The following is a 15,989-nucleotide window of genomic DNA, read 5'->3' on the forward strand; positions in this document are numbered from 1 at the left end:
GGATCATCAAAAAGACAAGAGAGTTCCAGAAAAACACCTACTTCTGTTTTGTTAACTAGGCCAAAGCCTTTGACTATGTGGATCACAATAAACTGTGGAAAATTCTGAAAGAGATAGGAATACCAGACCACCTGACCTGCCTCTTGAGAAACCTGTATGCAGGTCGGGAAGCAACAGTTAGAACTGGACATGGAACAACAGACTGGTTCCAAATAGGAAAAGCAGTATGTCAAGGCTGTATATTGTTACCCTGCTTATTTAACTTATATGCAAAGTACATCATGAGAAATGCTGAGCTGGATGGAGCACAAGCTGGAATCAAAATTGCTGGGAGAAATATCAATAACCTCAGATATGTAGTTGACACCACCCTTAGGACAGAAAGTAAAGAAGAACTAAAGAGCCTCTTGATGAAAGTGAAAGAAGACAGTGAAAAAGTTGGCTTAAAGCTTAACATTCAGAAAACTAAGCTCATGGCATCTGGTCCCATCACTTCATGGCAAATAGATGGGGAAACAGTGGCAGACTTTATTTTCTTGGGCTCCAAAAGCAATGCAGATGTTGACTGCAGCCATGAAATTAAAAGATATTTGGTGATTGGAAGGAAAGTTATGACCAACCTAGATAGCATATTAAAAAGCAGAGACATTACTTTGCCAACAAAGGTCCGTCTAGTCAAGGCTATGGTTTTTCCAGTAGTCATGAATGGATGTGAGAGTAGGACTATAAAGAAAGCTGAGTGCAGAAGAATTGATGCTTTTGAACTGCAGTGTTGGAGAAGACTCTTGACAGTCCCTTGGAATGCAAAGAGATCCAACCAGTCCATCCTAAGGAAATCAGTCTTGAACATTCATTGGAGGTACTGATGCTGAATCTGGAACTCCAATACTTTGGCCACTTGATGCGAAGTGCTGACTTATTGAAAAAGACCCTGATGCTAGGAAAGCTTGAAGGTGGGAGGAAAAGGGGATGACAGAGGATGAGATGGTTGGATGGCATCACCAGCTCAATGGACATGAGTTTGGGTAAACTCCAGGAGTTGATGATGGACAGGGAGGCCTGGTGCGCTGCAGTCCATGGAATCTCAAAGAGTCAGACATGACTGAATGACTGAACTGAACTGAACTGAAAGTTACTTGAAAACACTATGGACTATAAAAGTATATTTAGTATCTCAGCACACATAGATTCACAGAAAAGTTGGACATACCAAAATCAGTGTTTAATTTTGCACTGCATCTGTGAATGAACTATAACTCTGTTGATTATTTCTTCTATGCCTTATGCTCAGCATCTATAACAAAGGGGAAATTACAGTAGTTTAAGAGTATGAAAGAGAATGTACTCACCATCAACTACATCCATAAAAATACCAAAGTTTGAATGCAGCAAGTATTCTACAAATGCTGAAGAGATATATTTAGTCAACTACAGAGGAGAGAAAGAATTAGTGTGTAAGTGTACAAATAATCCTTCTGTAGTTATTTACTACAGAAAATTTAAGTTACACTCTGCAGTATGTTGAATATATCCTCCAAATTTTCATGTCTATCTAGAACCTCAGAATCTGACATTTATGGAAAACAGCGTATTTGTAGATATAACTAGTTAAGGATCTTGTGATGAAATCATCTTGGATTTAAGGTTTAAGTCATTTAATCCAATGACTGGGGCACTTATAAAAAGAGGAGAGAACAGAGAGATACACACAGAGGGGGAGGCCATGTAAAGATGGAAACAGAGTTTGAAGTTATATTGCCAGATGTAGATGATTATGGTATTCATATAATCAGGTGGAAAACAAATACAGTTATGTCAATAGCTAGAACTATTTGCATTGAATGAATAGATAAATAAATAAAACAAAAAGGTGATGTTGAACATGGATCAGTATGAAACAATTATTTTATAAATTAATATTAAATCTTTGTCACAGAGGAAAGAACATTGTTACTAAGAAACAAATGATTCAACAGTATTAGTAATGACTAGGCTATAGAGTGTTTCTTAAATTCTTGTTTCTTTTTAGATAAGTATAATGTTCTAATCAAATAAATCCTATGTTTCATGTTACTTCAAGACCTAGCTCAAATCCTGTGTTTTACTTGCAGCTCACTGAGCTCTTATTTCCACTGAAATCTTTTGTACTTAATGACTTGTTCAGCGATGACAAATGGGTTTCATCTTAAATCAGCTGCCATCAACTGGTAAGTTAGCTGAAGTGTTGTCCTCAGGAGAATTCTTAGACCAAGTTCTGGTCTAGTGGAAAAGAGAACCATGAAAGATCAGTGATGTCCTTCATGGGCAAAGAAGGGGAGTAGGGGTACATTGGGTCCAGAGTCTTGTTGGACAACAAGAGTGCTAGTATTTTTATAGCATTTATTTTTCATCAAATCCAGGTCTAGAGTATACATTTAATATTGAGTGTCTTACTTTAATTTATATCCTATATCTTCAAGTATACTATAATATTCTTGTAGCCAAAAACCATATATACTTTATGTCTATAGCATAGGTTCAGTCATACCTTGCAAAATAGGCATTTGCTGATAACAAAATGACTTTTTTAGACTTTACTTGTATTACTATTATTCATAAACATCTCAAAAGATTATTAATATTAAACCATTCTAAAGAAACTTTAGAATGTTTATTTAACTTATATGCGAGTACATCATGTGAAATGCCAGGCTTGATGAAGCACAAGCTGGAATCAAGACTGTTGGGAGAAATAGTAATAACCTCAGATATGCAGATGACACCACCCTTATGGCAGAAAGTGAAGAAGAACTAAAGAGCCTCTTGATGAAAGTGAAAGAGGAAGTGAAACAGTTGGCTTAAAACTCAACATTCAGAAAACTAAGATCGTGGCATCCGGTCCCATCACTTCATGGCAAATAGATGGGGAAACAATGGAAACAGTGGCAAACTATTTTCTAGGGCTCCAAAATCACTGCAGATGGCGACTGCAGCCATGAAATTAAAAGATACTTGGTGATTGGAAGGAAAGTTATGACTAACCTAGACAGCATATTAAAAAGCAGAGACATTACTTAGCCAACAAAAGTCCATCTACTCAAAGCTATGGTTTTTCCAGTAGTCATGTATAGATGTGAGAGTTGGACTATAAAGAAAGCTGAGCACTGAAGAATTGATGCTTTTGAACTGCAGTGTTGGAGAATACTCTTGAGAGTCCCTTGGACTGCAAGGAGATCCAACCAGTCCATCCTAAAGGAGATCAGTCTTGAACATTCGTTGGAGGGACTGATGTTGAATCTGGAACTCCAATACTTTGGCCACCTGATGCGAAGAACTCACTCATTCGAAAAGATCCTGCTGTTCAGAAAGATTGAAGGTGGGAGAAGAAGGGGATAATAGAGGATAAGATGGTTGGATGGCATCACCAACTCGATGGACATAAGTTTGAGTATGTTCCAGGAGTTGATGATGGACAGGGAAGCCTGGCGTGCTGCAGTCCATGGGTCACAAAGAGTCGGACACAACTGAGTGACTTAACTGAACTGAAAGAAACTTTACTACATAAACTCTCAATTTTAGGTAAATGTGTTGACTTCATCAATTCCAGGTTCAAACTGAACATCAGTAAATCAATAATATTTAAAAATTAAATACATGCTTTCCAAATAATATGTTGTTACAATAATGGAACAAACAGAAGATAAAGAAAACACACATTCAAAAACAGATTTAAGCTTTTTAAAATTCTAAATATACATCTTTAAAAATACATTGTATATATTTAGTATGCCCTACAATTTCTATACCTTTTTCAGTAGACTGCATCTTCTTATATCTAGTAAGTGCTGAATAAATCCATGTCGATTAGTTTAGAGTTACATTAAAGAAATAGTTCCATTTTCTATTCCCTCCTGCTTAGCAAATGTATTTATCATATTCCATAACAGCTCACAGTTTGTTATACATTAACTGCTCATTCTCTGTGCCAATAAGACTGTGTTGGAACAGCAAATGAATTTGGTACGTTCATTTAAATGATTCTGCAAACCACAGGCTACTCAGTTGTCTAATGATAAGAGAGTCTCAAAGCCACCTGATCACCATTACACTCCCTTATTTTTCTGGACTAGCATGGTCAATACTGTCAGGATCTCAACACAGAGAAGAATGAGCAGGAAAAGTTTACCTCAGACATAATCATGAAAAGGGGCTTTATTAATTCAGGCACCAATGGTGATGTGGCTAGATTGGAAGGAGAATGGAATATAGGATTTGAAGTGCTTTATCTGCTCCAAGACCAATGCTGGTTTTGGCACTTCTTTCACTCTAGTGAGTTGCAAAAAAACAAGCAGGTGCTAGCAATCTGAGAGACCACATGCCAGCTACAGCTGCTTCAAACTGATTCAATTACATCTGCCTGAATAGTCCCAGGACATCAAACCAGTTGAAGAGATCTATAAGTTGCAAGGAGACCTTGTCTATCCTAAGACAACCACCTGCAAATCTCCACATTTGGGTAAAAGTGATCATTATGTCCCCAGGCACAGGAAAGCAGACTGGAGTTGGGGGCTGGGGTGGGAAGGGGAATGTGATTTTAATTCACTTTAAAATTCAAAATTGGTTGGAGAGAGAGCACAAAAGGTCCCTTTGAATTTTCATCTTTAAAATCTGAGAGTAGCTGAGGTCTTAAGGAGACTTTGAAACAGTCTGATTTTGTGATAGCATTTCCCAAATCATTGGGTTCAGCGCATTTACAGAACATGCTCTTGGGATCTGGACTTCGCTCCAAACCTTGTTTGTACAAAAAGGGGCCAAGCAGCTGGGAAATTCTGGAGTGGAGTGTGTCCTCATTAGTTCCCATCTGCCACCAGAACTCAGCTCATGGCAAGTTTGGCTAAGTCCTGGTGTACTCAGGTCCAAATGTGGGTCAGTTTTAATTACACTATACAGAATTCTGTGTGCAGTTTTTAAATCCGCATTATACAGCACAGAGGAATGGGCAGCTCTCCAGCTAATCAATTTTTTAAAAGTACATATATAAAAATTTTAAACCAGGCTAGACAGACAGTGGGTGGAAAAAAAATCTTATAAATGAGTACAAGGGTTACTTAAGAGAATTATTAGTGAAATTGGGTCATAAGCAAGTCTGCTTTAAGACTTCCACGTGAGGACAAACTGTTCCAATGGTAAGATAGAAAACTTAAAATGAGGTGCACAAGGCCCCTTGCTCCTCAGTGTAAATGAGTAACAACAAGGCTGTGACCAGTTTATTGTAAATACCTACAGCAATTCTGGCTTTCACATAAGCAGAGATATCCCTTATTTTGCTCTTCTTTACACTTACTTCTTTTCAAGGAATAACTAATGGCAGATATTCTCTAAAAGGAGAAAAAATTCATAAACTACCTGTTAAGAGTGAAAACAAAGATGAAGGAGAGGAGAGCGAGAAAGACCAGGAAAGCAGAGTGCACGTGTGTTGAGAAGCAGACCCTGAGCACGACTTGGCTCTCCATGCCATCCACACAAACCAGGGCCAGAATCAACCCATGCAGCTATGTTCAGAATAAATCCTATCCAAAAGCTTCATCAGGTGCAGAAGAGCTAAAACACAGCCTTCAAAGACAACCGTCAGCAAAAAATTCAGGAGTGAAGACATAGGCAGTCAATGCTGGACATTTATACAATAGCATAATGCACCATTTTTGATGGATAAAATGTCCTTTGGCACAAACCCTAATGACAGGAAGAAAAATCCCTTAAATGCTCAGAGTATTTTGGGGGCTTTTGACTGAGCTGTTAGGAAACTGATACATTTAAAAGGCAGAACTGAATTTTGGGTTCAAATACTACCATTTAACATTTACTGGTAGTATGATCTTGGGCAGATTGCTTATTCTTTTTATTTCCTCACCTGTAAAATTGGCAAAACAACAGCACCTACCTAAGATTGTTGAAAGAATTATCAAATATATATATATATATATATATATTTGTCCCTGGGTTGGGAAGATTTCCCTGGAGAAAGGAATGGCTACCCACTCCAGTATTATTCTTGCCTAGAGAATTCCATGGACAGAGGACTCCGGCGAGCTACAATCACAAAGAGTCAGATGCTACTGAGCAACTAACACAACGTATCTATATACAAACATTTCTCTGGAATATAAAAGTCACTCTGTAAATGTTAACATTTTAATCCAACTGTTATGAGTTGAATCATACACCACATAAGAAGATATGTTAGAGTCCTAACCCTAGTACCTCAAAATGTGACCTTATTCGGAGATAGGGTCTTTAGGAAGTAATCAAGGTAAATTGAAATAATCATAGAAGGCCCTAATTCAAGACGACTGATCTCTTTATAGAAAAGGGAAATTTGGACCCCCGAGAGATATGTATAGAGAGAAGACAGTGTGAAGAGACACTGGAAGAAGGTGGACATCTACAGTCAAGGAGAGAGGCCTAGAAATGATTTTTCCCTTATAGCTCTCAGAAAGAACCAGCTCTGCCAAAACTTTGCTCTCAGGCTTCCAGAGAAAATTTCTATTGTTTAAGCTGCCCAGTTTGTGATACTTTGTTACAGCAGCCCTAGCAAACTAATACTCAACTAAATAAAAATTTCATTAAGCATCAATGTTTGCCTTGACTCATTGTGGTCAAACCCGTACATTTGACATTAGGCAAGTCAACTTTGTCAACTTTACGAACAATGGCCTAGTTAATATATTATCTAGTGTTTTTTCCCTTTATTTCTTTTCTGGTTGCTGTTCAGGAAGATACAACTGCAATAGAAAGAGATAGCCTAGCAGGGAATATATAAACTGGTTTACTATAATTAAGATTGTCTAGTTTTTACTAGAGATGATTAAGGGAAAAATCAGACATACAAATTCATAAATCCACTTTTCTTATCAAGATATTTTACTAAAAGAAAAAGTAAAAGAAAGCTTTATAAACCATTTACTTCTGGCCAACTTTGCTCACTAAATCTGTGGCTGCTTAGAATGTGAAAACCTTGCCAACAGAACCTCCTTTAGTTCACGAGGATGCGTGTAAGAGTACAGGGTTTAATTGGCAAGTATGGGTTCTTCATTGTTTGCAGGAGATTAGTTTTAAGGGTATTGACTTTCAAAAGAGGAGTGACAGTTGCCTGGGAGTTGTATCAGCAGTGTTTCCATTGCAAGGCACATTTCCATAATCAACAGATATTTAAGTCAATGTGATTATCTTCACCTTGAGTTTTTCTTTAAATGGCACCATTTTCTACAGACATGTAGCATGTACAGTTAGAAATGGTGAGTCTAACCAAGCTGAACTGAGACACTCAACTGCAATCACCAAAGACTAACTTTGCCAAGATTAACTTTGCTAATGGGTGAATCCTATACTTCCTTCAGGGGCTTTCCTGGTGGCTCAGTGGTAAAGAATTCACCTGCCAATGCAGGAGACCTGAGTTCAACCCCTGTGTTGGGAAGAGCCCCTGGAGAAGGAAATGGTGACCCACGCCAGTATTCTTGCCTAGAGAATCCCCATGGACAGAGGAGCCTAGCTGGCTATAGTCCACTGGGTGACAAACAGTCATATGCAACTGAGCAGACATACATATAACAATTAGATATACCTCCTCCAAATATCTATACTGCCTGTCATAACAAATCTTTTGTATGTTAACAGGATGAGAAAAAAGAAAATGAATATTTATGGAACACTAGTGTATGTTATGAACTAAATAAAGTATTTTGTATACCTAACCTACTCTAATCTTCACACCCATTGTTGAAAAAGTAAGCATAATTACCATCAAATTTTAGATAAGAAACCTTGAGTCTCAGTAAGATTAGACAACCTTGATCATGTCACATAGCTACTGAATTGTGGAACTGGAATTTCATTGAAGGTCATTTGAACTCTGCTGCTGCTGCTGCTGCTAAGTCGCTTCAGTCGTGTCCGACTCTGTGACCCCATAGACGGCAGCCCACCAGGCTCTGTCATTGCTGGGATTCTCCAGGCAAGAACACTGGAGTGGTTGCCATTTCCTTCTCCAATGCATGAAAGTGAAAAGTGAAAGTGACTCTAAAGCTCCTTCAGAGATAGGCAAGAGATTTAGAATCCAGCTACCCTGAGCACATTAGGTTCAAATATGCTGATTTATTTATGGTATTTGCAGACTCCTTTAAAGGTCTGAAGTCATTTAGATAGTAAACATCTTGCTAAACTTGATTCAGTTTATTCTCCTGAAGAAGAAGCCAGTTATTCACAGACACAAACTGAAAGGCTTCAATCAATTTAGATGAAATTAATCCCCTTATGATGAATATCTGAGATTTTTTATATAAAGTACAGCAATAGCTTGTCTTTCAGTTAGTATTCCAACAACTTGACAGAGTCCATTTACTTCTTAGAGACAAGCAATCAACTCTCCAACCATTCACAGAAAAAAAAGTGAGGTATCTAAATGAGGTATCTCACACTAGACTAAGAATCCAGAATTTGGGTTTCAAATTCTACATCTCTTACCTACTGCTGCTGCTGCTAAGTCACTTCAGTCGTGTCTAATTCTGTGTGACCCCACAGACGGCAGGCAACCAGGCTCCTCCATCCCTGGGATTCTACAGGCAAGAACACTGGAGTGGGTTGCCATTTCCTTCTCCAGTGCATGCATGCATGCTAAGTCACTTCAGTCATGCCTGACTCTGTGCAACCCCATGGACAGCAGCCCACCAGGGTCCTCTGTCTACGGCACTCTCTAGGCAAGAATACTGGAGCTCTTATCTACTAAAGCTGTCTTAAAACTCAACATTTAGAAAACTAAGATCATGGCATCTGGTCCCATCACTTCATGGCAAACAGATGGGGAAACAATGGAAACAGTGACAGACCTATGCAGATGGGGACTGCAGCCATGAAATTAAAAGACGTTTACTCCTTGGAAGGAAAGCTGTGACAAACTTAGACAGCATATTAAAATCAGAGACATTACTTTGCCAAAAAAGTTCCATCTAGTCAAAGTTATGGTTTTTCCAGTAGTCATGTTCCGATGTGAGAGTTGGACCATAAAGAAAGCTGAGCACCAAAGAATTGATGCTTTTGAACTGTGGTGTTAGAGAAGACTCTTGAGAGTCCCTTGCACTGCAAGGAGATCAAATCAGTCAATCCTAAAGGAAATCAATCCTGAATATTTATCGGAAGGACTGATACTGAAGCTGAAGCTCCAGTACTTTGGCCATTTGATGTGAAGAGCTGACTCATTGGAAAAGACCCTGATGTTGGAAAAGATTGAAGGCAGGAGGAGAAGGAGTTGACAGAGGATGAGATGGTTGGATGGCATCATGGATTCAATGGACATGAGTTTGAGCAAGCTCTAGGGGTTGGTGATGAGCAGGGAAGCCTGGTGTGCTGCAGTCCATGGGGTCGCAAAGAATCGAACATGACTGAGCAACTGAACTGAACTACCCACTATACTGTGTAACCCTGACAAGTACATGAACTTTTCTGAGCTTATTTTCTCATCATGGATAAAGCAAAGATATTAAATAGATAACCATTAAGAACCCTTCAACTTCTAACTTTATGTGATTTTTAGAATTTCTTCTAAAAGAAATTAGAGGTAATTAGATGGAACTTTTAGAACAATCAACGTGACAATGTCCAGACCAAGATACTTGCTCTCAGGCAAGTAGAATGGTCTGCCTTCAGCATCTAAATTGTAGTAGTGGTGGGGATAGTGTTGGAAATAATAGTAGTTGGGCTAAGATTTATTCAGCACTTGCTATATGCCAACCACCGAACTAAGAATTTTACATGTGTTGTTTCATCTAACTCAACACAGCAATATATAATGTCGATACTACTATTTTTTCAATTTTCCAAAGGACTAACAAACCAAACAAAAAAATTAGGTTAACTTGACTGGGTCTATACTAAGAAGTGGTAAAGACAAAAGGAGCTCTGCTGACATATCTCTGTATGCTCTTTGAGAGCAAGGACCCTGTTTTATCTATTTAGCCTAACTCAGTGTCTAACAAATGGTACATATTTAATTATTGTGTGGAATAAAAGGAAGGAAGGAAATGAGGGGGGGAGGGAGAAAAGGAAGGGGAGAGAGAAATAAACTATACCTAGACATGCTATGTCCTCAGTAAATATTTTCTTCCTTTAACCTTTTCTTTCTTTAACCCTGAAATCATGGGGATATCTGCAGTTATGCTCAGCAATCCTAGGGTTTAGTAATCTCTCCCTCCTGAGTACTCCAAACTATAATTCCTAGTACAGGTCACTGAAGCATCTGCTATCATCTGGTTTAGTATTCTAGCTAATACATAGTTTTGGTTCTCTCTCAATTCTAATATTAGTCTAACAAAAGAATATAGTTGATTCTACCACACTAAGTTTCTGGAAAAAAGTAATATCCCTGATATTAGTCTCTCACCCACTGGTGTAAACTAAGATGAAAGAAAAGCTTGTTTCCAGAGGTAAGAGCTTGTGTACTTCCAAACCTAGTAGTACACATGAATATCATCAACCAGAATTTGAGATGCCTAAGAAAGATGTTTTGATGCAGATAATGGGATCACTTTGCTCCCTCTGCCATTGTTATATGACTGCCTTGTGCCATACATAATGGAACTTTAGAGGGGCGTTAACTAAAGCAGGTCATGATGAACACTATTTTGACTCTACTTCTATTTGGCTTTTTCTTCATTTATTTACAATTAGAATTCAGTGAATAACAGAAACCATAAACATGTGTACAGTAAATACAGGGCCCATTACTTCTGTTTAGGAAAACACAAATTTTTAAATGTGATCTGATCTACCTGATCCTAAGAAAGCCCACATAGTTTGTGTTTTCAGTGAGACAGCGATAGGGTCAGGGTAGGAGGCTTTGGGGGAGAAAATGATTGCTTAGGAAAGCCATAGCATTGCTCACATAATACAGACATTTATTTATTTCTATGCTGAAAACATTTTCAAGGTGACTAGTAACTTAGTCATTGAATACCTCAGCATTCTGTGTAAAATAGGGATAATGTAAAGACTTTTCTCATAGTCAGCACAATGAATGCAAAGTATATTGCAAATAGTGTTATGGCAATTCTTGATCGTGTTGAGTATCAATTCTTATATATTTATTTCTCATTTTAAGGAAAGAATTTATCAGTAGTCTCATCTCCATCTCATCCACAGTGTGAGAACTAAAGGAAGTACATGAAGACCATCCAAAATATAAAGCAAATAACAAGTTTCTAGGCCTCTATTCTTTCAGAAATGTTTTATTTATACAAGCATTCATTCAACATTTACTTACCACCTACCGTGTACAAGGCATTTTATTAAGAGACTGTGGAAAACCATACACTTAGCTCAGTACCTATACTTCTTACTCCCAAAGAAGTCAAATAAATTCATATTATGGTAGTTTAAAAAAAAAAAAAAAACAGATTTAAACAGGTCAGTAGAAGGAGAAGATACACAAGCTCTAAGATTTTATGTTACTAAATACCAATAGAAACTTGTTAGCATTTTTAAAAAGACTAATGCAAGTTATTTGAAAAAGTTTTCAATATCAGGAATTTGGTACTACCAAATAAATTATTTAATTAAATGCTTTGTATATTGATTGCCACTTTTTATATTATATTTATAGAACTTTACCTAATTAGTGCAGGCTATAGTTCATAATAGCTTGTCTATGTTAAAAATATAGATACTTGTCAGAAAACGTATAGAGCTATTACCTAAAAGAGACATCACTAACAGAAATGCTTAGGAAAAAACATCAAGTGACTAGGATTTGATAAAGGACTTCTTTTGTGGCTCAGCTGGTAAAGAATCTGCCTGCAATGTGAGAGACCTGGGTTCGATCTCTGGCTTGGGAAGATCCCTGGAGAAAGAGGCTACCCACTCCAGTATTCTGGCCTGGAGAATTCCATGGACTGTATAGTCCATGGGGTCACAAAGAGTTGGACACGACTGAGTGACTTTCATTTTCAATTTCAGGATTTGATAAAACTAAAGGATGATATTACAGTCTTAAGTTTTACATCTGGATTTTAGTTCCTTTTCAAAAATAATTATCTAATTTTTCCTTATTTTCTCTCTCACTTCCACTCAGCTGCAATGGAGACACATGCACAAATCAAGAAATCATCTTGAATTTTCTTAATATCACTTAAATTTTCTGAATATGGCCCATGTGTCCACTAATAGCCAAATGCTTTCAAATCTGTTCAGCTAAATGGATCAATAACTACATCCAGCCTCACACAGTGGGGTTGCCAACATAGTGAAACTGAGCCAAACAGAAAATATCTCTATGAGGACAAAAATTATTATCAATCCAGTTATCTTGAGAGATCTACTCTCCCCAGGTATTCTTTGGAGAAGTTAGCATACATATTATCTAGGGCAGTCAACAGTTGCTAAGAAAATATTTGAGACTGAGAACGAAGAATTTGGATAAAATATTTGGGAACTAAAATCAATGAGTTTTATAGTAAACCAATGTAATAGCTCAAAGACTACATCAAGTAAGAATCTTTCAAATTTGGAGGACACAAAATATGTAACAGCACAAGCAATCTGCTAACAAGCTTCTCTGTGCGCTCAATCATATGACACAGCTGCAAACAACAATTGAGCAGGTGCAACCAAGCTTTTAAGAATTCCTGCCTGTTGCCCAGAAACCACAACACCACATAGCTGAGATTTTTAAACAGGTGCAAACATTTTTTTTCCCCATTACTCTAGTGCTTGAGACAGTGCAGCAGACAGGAAGTACATCTGCAACTGCTCCTTACCTAAAGCAGCCACCACAGAAAATAAACTCAAAAGTAACACAAAAAAACTTTTAAAAATAAGACAATAGTGTCAAAAACAGTGGTTTTGCAATAGTCTCTGTTCTCACATCAGGAGCCACTTTAATAGAACAGTTCCATAAAGCAGTCTCTAATTTTTCCATTAGATGAATGCTTTGTAACTAAAATTATTCTGCTTCATCAAATCTTAGAAATGTTTATTTGATTCTTACAATAGAGTGAAATGCAAGGTATGTATAAAATGTAATATCCTTTGATGCTTGTCAATATTTGAATGTACTCAAAAATTAACATTTTCACATTATGAAATCTGTAAGCAATTTTAATGCCCCCAAATGTAATCACTTACCAGCTAATATGTAGATTAACATAACTATAGGTAATTCATATACATACCTGTGCAGCTATGGGGCACAGACAGACTTGCAATTTATCAGGTACTCTGAAATGTAAAACAAATATATTTTGTGAGTAAAAATAATTTTCAAAGTGGAGCCAGTATTTATGCTGAGACAATTTCTGCAGAGAAGTAGAAAAAACTGTAGTCCTTAAACAGGTGAGTTATTTTATATCTGAATTTTCCCCATAGGATATTTCAGTTCACCTTAAATTCATATGTGTGAATATATGCACACACAGCTTCCTGGAGCAGGGTGATCAAAAACAAGTACCAGCAAGGGACTAAGACTCACCATGGTCTCTGAAACAAAAATATTTTTACCAGAGGATGAAACAAACAGTTAAAATTGATTTTTTTCTTTGGTATTTTTCCATGACTATTGCCTTCCTAATACAAATATGACTGCTACTCAGATTCATCTACACTCAGATTCATCAATGCTCAGTTTGGACTAGTGAGAAAGAAAGGTGCTTTTGTAGATCAGTCCACAGAAATGCATAAATAAATAAAAATAAGCTCTATGCTCATTAACTTCAAGTTACAACAGCAAATAGAAATGAGATTTCTATAAGAGGAAATGCTAAAGTTACACTATATATGATGCCTCAATGCAACACAGTGAGAAAACTGCCATCGAAGTAGGTATTGGTAAAGAAGTCCAGCTTAAACAAAGTATGCAGAGTTTACAATTAGACCCAAAATATATTTGCATGAAGGTGGAAATTGTATTGCAAAATGCAGCCTCTGAACTACTGTGACCCTTAATGTTTCATAATCTCTCTGAAAGCAAACTAAAATATTTAATCTCTATACTTCTGAACATAGTTGATGATAGGAACATATTAAAGTCATTAAGTCTAGTTGATAAAATTTGCTTAAAAGTGTGAAAAAATAATTTTTATGATGACAATGAAACACCTCTTCATACAGTTCTGAGAGGAGTATGAATTGCTAAAAATTTTCTGGAAAACTATTGAGTAATATGATTAATGATTTAAAATTCAGAATCTTTAATTCTTCAGTAATTTTAATTCTAAACTTTACCTTACATAATGGAACATCAACAGAGATTTATGTTCGCAAAAAACTAAAACTAACAACTAAGCTAAATTTTCAACAGTAGAAAAATATATAGCACATCCATATAAAGAAATATGTTGAAACCATCTGCAGGGTAGTTCGTGGTTCTAAAGTATGTTATAAACATACAGAGTACAAACTGTATGGACATAATAGAATTTGTGTGGCTGAGAGGGCAAAAAAAGAACATAAAAAATTGTTATCATATTTGGATAATAAGATGATGCATGATTTTAATTTTTTCTTTTTACTTTCATACATAGTTAATCACTACAATAAACATTACTTTTATAATAAGAAAAACATTAGTTGTCAGAGAAGGGTAAAGGAAAAAAGTTTGAGTGCCATATGGAAATGATAAATCTAACCTTTGTATGTGAAATAAATTAACTCAGTCACACATGAAATTCACTAAGAATACCTACAGTGAAAAACACATCCTCCCTGGTTTCTCATAGGGGTACAGCCAGGGTCTCTTTTATCCCATTGCTTTAGAATATAAACCAGTAATTTGATAACACATTTTTTAATCATCTTAGTAAAACTTCCTTAATTATGCAGAGTGAAATGATAGCAAGAACAATTTAGGACTACAAATCTGTTCAACCTATTACAAACTAAGTTATTTAATAAGTCAACAGTATTTAGTGAGCATCTATTGCATGCAAAGTACTGTTAACCATTATATTTTAAAAGATAAATTAGAAAACACCTTACCCTCATAGAGCTAACAATTTAAAAGTATTTTTAAAATTAATGTGTTTCTATTAATTTTACTGTGGATCCAAAACTGATCCAAAATAATAGTCTTAAAAAACAACAAAAAACAAAACAAAATTAAAAAAAACATGTACTACAGCTCAGATAAAGACATAAACACAATACATACAGTTTAAGGAATTTGTGACAGATCTGGCACACTTGAAAAAAACATATCAGGTTTACTTTTTTGTATTATTGAGCAAAAACTGATATTTACATAACACTCAAAAAGTCTTAAGTACATGAATGTGTATCACTTATAAAATACCCTAGTAAATTACTATAAGTTTGTATTTTTTATCCTTATGTAGTCTACTTTTTGTCAATAGAATTATATAGTAGGAGACTGGTATGAAAGAAAATTGATTCAATCTCAGATACCAGATGTGTAAGACTGTCTCAGATTATCTAAAGCTACATATGCATAATTATTAACATATGCACAATTATTAACAAGATATATTTATTTTATTGTCACCCGAAGTAAATAAGTGAGTTACTTGCTAACTTTGCCAAAAACAACGCTGTACAATCACCTCCAGGGAAAGAAAAGAAGGTAAGGCTGGACAGACCAGTGCTAGGGAATCCCTAATAACCAAGGGGGGTGGTGAGTGAGGGATGTGAAGCACTTGGTTGTGCAGATAAAAGAATGCAGCACACAGTATCCTTGTGACCTGTAACCATAGTGGGCATTTGCCTCTCTGAAGCTAGTGCCACATTATGGCCCTCAGGTTCAGTCAGTGGGGTCAGCCTGTGTGAGGCTGTGCCACGTAGTAAGAGGAGCTATTCATGGGATCAATGACCTGTGGGTCTGGGACAACAGCAGAGTTATATGAGGCAGGATGGTGGATAGCTGATTAGCTTTTGCTACCAGAGAAACCTAGAATTGAGTTCTAGATCTCTCTTTTCAATTGCAAGATCTTAAATGAGTTACGTTTTCCCTGTTTGTA

The 15,989-nt window shown here is 36.6% G+C and overlaps 1 protein-coding gene across 25 annotated transcripts in view; it reads right to left on the reverse strand.

Annotated features, from left to right (window-relative positions):
* The window catches only part of ZBTB20 (zinc finger and BTB domain containing 20), an 846,256-nt gene that overhangs the window by 600,943 nt on the left and 229,324 nt on the right, over positions 1 to 15,989 (reverse strand). For all 25 annotated transcript variants that reach the window (XM_043474915.1, XM_043474934.1, XM_043474916.1 and 22 more), the window contains one exon: positions 13,194 to 13,239. The gene's annotated coding sequence lies outside the window, so the exon portion shown is untranslated. The remainder of the gene's footprint in view (positions 1 to 13,193; positions 13,240 to 15,989) is intronic.

The sequence above is a fragment of the Cervus canadensis genome, chromosome 7 (assembly GCF_019320065.1).
Source record: "Cervus canadensis isolate Bull #8, Minnesota chromosome 7, ASM1932006v1, whole genome shotgun sequence".
NCBI lineage: Eukaryota > Metazoa > Chordata > Mammalia > Artiodactyla > Cervidae > Cervus > Cervus canadensis.